Here is a 5,549-nt window from a genome sequence, read left to right on the forward strand (position 1 = left end):
TAGATAGGTTTTCTGTGCAGGAATGTTGGGGGGGGGGGGGGGGTATGTAGATATTTTAAAGAAAATACATAACAGTATCACAAAGCTTTAAGTAGCATCAAATCACATGCTTAGATTGCAGTATCTTTCCTAGGTTAAATGGGGGAAATCTGAGTAGCCCTTGAGGTAATCAGAAAATTGATGGAACATTGAACTTGCTGCTCGGTACACTGTCCTTCAGTATTCTGTACTTAACCATATGTGTATATAATTAATACTTGAGAATCTGGCAGGTGCTTTGAGAGTGTCATCTCCTTTTATTGATGTTGCATCTCTGATCTGGCGTGTTTTGAGCTAATGTGGTCCAGGCTGTGACCACTACGGGTGGTAGTGCATTTTTTGGTGTCTGGACTCATGTTCTAAGGCAGTGAGCAGAAGCCAAATGCATCTGAATCTAGTGGCAGGAGGATTGGGCCATCACTATCGGATGGTCAGAAACTACTATTTTACAGAATTACTGTTGTCCTGATGGTTTTGAACCACAAATAATTACCCTTTGGAGTGATTTATTAGGAAATTTCCAGTGAAATGAAATTATAGAAAAATAACCAAAATACTTCTCTCCTTCACTGTTGCTGACTAAATGCTAAGTTGAGTGTTCGCCCCATATATTTTTGATGTGCATAAATATTGCATTTGACTATTTACAGTGGTATGCATTGTGGGACAGATATCTTTTCACAAGATTAAATTCACTGGTAACATACGTTCTCACGCCAAGATTCTGTCTTCGACGTATCTTTCGTAAACAGTTCTAAAATGGTCTTGCCACTCAAATATTGCGAGCACTGCTGTGCATCATGCAGAATCTACAGTAGTGTGGTTCTTGTAACTTTGTGTTTTTATCCAGACAAACTGGTCTTAACATTAAAATTTATTAAGAAAAAGCCTTTGTGCTGTTCCTTATTACTGTTATTTTACAAGTCATGACATGGGCCAGTCATGTAATGTGAACTGTAACTATTTTAATGTAGCTTACGTTATCTGTATTCACTCTTTGTTACGGAGAACTGGTTTCAAATCAAACTGTTGTGCTTGCTTTTGCACTGCTTCACAGATCCCAGGTGAAGTGAAGTTTGTTTCTGAAACTGTCCATTGCGAACTTTCAAAAAAATCTCGTCTCCTTATCTCCTTATTTTTACATGTGTTTTGGGAAGGAAGATGGAGGTTGTATAGAACAAGAATTAAATAACACTACTTTTTTATTGTTTTAAGTTTTAATAGTTTGCCTTACTGTGCTGTGTGTACTCCTCTAGCACAGAAACTTGATAGTAAGCATGGAAGTTAACTGGCTCTTAGTAAGACAGCTGATGAGCTCCGTACCAGCGGCTTCCATCTGTGCTAGAGTAATACAGCATGCAGTGGTCTTATATTACTCTTCAAGTGGGGAAAAATTCTGTGTGTGTGCGTGCACGCTTTCACCACAATTTGTGATGATCTTGGGTCTTGAATTGGAGAGGTTGGAGATGCGTGCTGCCTTAATTGTATCCCCTTCGTGGTGTTGAGTATCTAATGCTGTTAGTAGTTCTTACAGGCCTTCACCCAGGAACCGTCAGATGGCTCTGTAGCTGTCTTTTGCATACTGAAAGAAGTTAATTGCAGCATGGCTTTGATGGTTTTTACACAGATTATTTTATAGTGGTTAAAAATAGTTAAAACTCTGCATCCTTTCTCTGACTCCCCCTTCTCTGCTGGGTAAAGCCCAAGTTACTTGTTTCTGGTTTTGAGGGCCCTCTGGAACCTGTAACTATTTTCTGTCAGTAACTTCCTCGGTAAGATGCCAGCTCCAACACCAATTACAGCACTTGCACCACTTTTCAGCTGGGTGCATGCATTCTTTCCTTGCTTTCCCCTAAGCTTGAGCAAACTTCTTCATAAAAATCTGCACAGCAGCCCCACGGTTCTTCACAGGACTCTAAAAAGCCCTTTACCTTACAAAGCGCGAACGACAGCGGTTTGTTTCCTTGTCCTCCACTGTCTGTCTGCCACGATTCTTTGTGGCAGGGTCAGCGTTCTTGTTCTGCCTGCCCTGTGAATGGGCACTACAGCCTGAGCAATGAGCGGGGGCTCTTAGCAGAAATGATGATACAGATAACCCAAACATTAAACAGGGAACTGAATCTTGGTAGTATAATGAAGTTCAGGATGAAAAAAAAAAAAAAAAGCTGTCTTCTGAAACAGATACGGAAACAACTTTTACCAAGCCTAATGGTAAATTGGAGCTCTCTTAGTCTGGTATTTCAGTTCTTAATTAGATTAATTGGAACTGAAGAATTGCGTAGTTAACAGCAATTTTATTAAATCTATTATTATTCCAGAAAAGCTATGCCTCTGGTTCTAATTTCTTTGTTTATAAGTCACCATAAATTGAGAAATGATATGCCGAAATCGAAGTTACTCAATAATGGAAATTTTTAGAAGGTGGTATTTCCAAAGGTCAAATACTATTCCAAAATAAACTGAATGTTTTGAATTCAGTAGAATACTGAGGAATGAAGCAATGACAAGATTATTTCACAACTCTGCACATCAGTTTTGCTGCTTATATGCTTACTTGCTGTCACCTCTTACTTGCTGAGTAGTGGTCAATGCCAAAGCTGCACGGGTGCTTCCCCCCCCCCGGTAGAAGGAGAAATCAAGCATATCTGGAGTTGTCTGACATCGGGGCGGGGGGGAGAGAGGCAGTCGGAAACTTGTCTGATTCCTGTTAAATCACCTGGCTTCAAGGAGCGTTTCTGTTCCTGGAAAATGACGCTAGTTTTACCTAGAAAGAACAGACTTCCTTGTTGCTTACAAAAATAGAGAACACTGCAAAGCTCACTAGTTATTTATATTGAATAGCGTTTATGTATTAGAACCTAGACAGTGAGGATCTGCATTGGTGTGCCTTGTTCAGCGGGTGCAAATTGTGTAAACGGCCTGGTTGAGTTCGGTAAGGAATGTGCTGAATCTAAGAGCACTGCTGTGTTACAACGGAGTACACATGGGATATTTAGGCTAGTTGTGACCAGGGGTTGTGGAAGCAGCAGCAGAATTTCTAAGCTGAAATCGGGCAATGCTGCTATAAAGCAACAATTATGTCCATGGATATACTTTTAAATGCTCTTTTATATAAAAGAGTAATCGGTAAAATGCATGGGGGGAAGTACTCAGTGTCTCGGAAGAATCTGAGTTACTTCCTTCACTGAAGCTGCGCTTGTGTATTTACTACCCGTGTTTTCATAGAGTTCGATCAGCTTTTTCTTAACGTAAATTGTTTAAGCCTTACCACCTTCCTAACTTTGGGCCAGGTTTCTCAACATGACCCATCAATGTCCCTCTCACTGTGCCTTTCTGTCATCTCTTTTTCTTCCTTGTCAAAAGGGATTTGTTGACCTAACAGCCACATTACTTACCTGTGTAATCCCGAGTTCCTTAAACAACTTTGCATTAACCTGCCCGTAAGTAGCAACTGCTGTCACACCACCAACCCTCAACTGAAGCTGAAGCCTCCCTCCCTCGCCTACCTGTTGATCTTAATTTTACTCACCATCTTAGAGGTTATTCCACTCTTTGTTATACTGTCGTAGTCTTCTTCCTTTTATATCCATGAATTGCAGTAATCTTTAAGCAGATGTTTTAGTGCAATTACATGTGAAAAGCATGCTACTTTTAGCTAAAAATATTAGTTTCCTGAAGTATAAATGACTTCTTAAAAGGAGTCAATGATATCCCAATATGACAAACTTAAAACATGAGTAATTAGGCACATACTTTGTGTATTGTTAAAACAGGAGTAACGAGTCGAAAATGGGCAGTACATCTGGTTCTGCTTATAAATCGTGAGACTGCGTAGCAAGGATGATCGTGACTCACATAACTGCTGGTTTTTGGTTCCCCCCCCTGCAGTTAAATACATGATGATCTCTGGCCAGTCGGGGTCAAAGGAGGGAGGAGAGCAGCGCCCACGCTCCTCTTTCTGCAAAGATCAACAAGCATACCCCCCAGAGGTTTTTTTGTTACTTGATGCAGTATGCCGCCTTAACTTTTGTTACATGTGAGGATTTATACAAATATGAATTTAGTCATGCCTTTATAGATTAAGCACGCTCTGGCACGGCATGCGATTAATTGGTCCCTTATTTTCCAATTATTTTTCATTCTTTTATGGAAGTTTTAGCCTTCTGCTTTTTCCAACAGTTTGCAAATCAGTTAAAAGAATGTGTTTTAAGAATACACAGTTTTTCATGAAATACTCATAGAAAATCTTTCTACTTAGATGCTGCTGTGTCCCATAATGTGGTCTGGCAGCTTTACGCATGATTTTGCTGCACTGGACCAAGTAGCTGGAAGAACTGAGGGGATGACATTTACTGTTCGAGCATCTTTAGGATAGTTCCAAGTGCATCCAAGGACCGTGTATCGTAGAGGACATGAAACTTTTGCTTTTTACCTGTTATCCCTAGACACCTCTGAAACACTGCACTGTCAAATTAATTTAATTCCATTCTGTAAATCCCTGCAGGATGACGTTTGCTGCAGGTATGTTTTGCTATAGTCTTCTGAATGGTTTTAAAGCATCTACACGTTTAAAGAATAGATATGTCGTGGTATGTCAGAAGTTTGCTGTTTTCATGTAGTTGTCGGAATCGCAAAGTATTTTGAGGCCCAATACTTGGTCTGTAGTCAATGCAGAGGACTCATGTTTTATGAAAAGATTAAACCGTTGTTAAAATGCGTGCCTTTTGTTTTCCAGAGACCACCGTTTTATCTTTGTCCTGTATGGTCTTACATGTTCGTCAGTGGGGACATAATGTGGATCAAGAAGGGCTGCTTCAAATAAGATTGTGTTCTTCAGTAATAGTTTGGCCCGTTTCGTGCGTGCAGCACCTAAGTTTCTAGGGAGCAATGGCTTGTGAAGGCTTTCTGAAGCGAATAATCCTATTATCAAGTTCATTTGAGTGCTCGGGCTACTTACAGCCCCTGTTAGAAGGAACAGGATGGGCATTGCTTTATAATCAAGACAGGAGCTGCGCTACCGTCTTTACAGAGGACGCCATTCAGGTTACCTCAGCTGCTGTTTTTATCTGCAGCGGAAAGAGCAGAGGTCTTGTCATCCTCCTCCAAGACTTTGGGATTGAGGGGGCACTTTGGCTCCTCTGTGTTCTGGAGCGGTGGGAGAGCCCGCGCTTCCTCGTCAGCATGTGTGGTGCCAGGTGTGGAGCGGCAGGTGCCAAGAAGCAGCTGGCCCTGGCCCTGCTGTGCTTGGTGGGGGCAGTCCGTCGGCGGTATTGCTGCCCTGAATTTCCAGGACCCTGGAGGCTGAAGCCAGTGGCGGTGCCTGCCTGCCTGCAATGGGCAGCTGGGCTGCCATTTGAAGCAGCAGGTACTGCGAGCAACAGGAATTTTAGGGAATATGTTGCCCTATGTCTGTTTTGCAGCTCAGGCGGTGTTTGCTCACATCTCATCCAGGCCTGGAAGGGGAGGTATGAGAGAACCAAAGTCATGACGGACGTGCTGCAGGCATGCTG

Source organism: Pygoscelis adeliae, unplaced genomic scaffold, assembly GCF_000699105.1.
Source record: "Pygoscelis adeliae isolate BGI_AS28 unplaced genomic scaffold, ASM69910v1 Scaffold86, whole genome shotgun sequence".
Classification (NCBI taxonomy): domain Eukaryota; kingdom Metazoa; phylum Chordata; class Aves; order Sphenisciformes; family Spheniscidae; genus Pygoscelis; species Pygoscelis adeliae.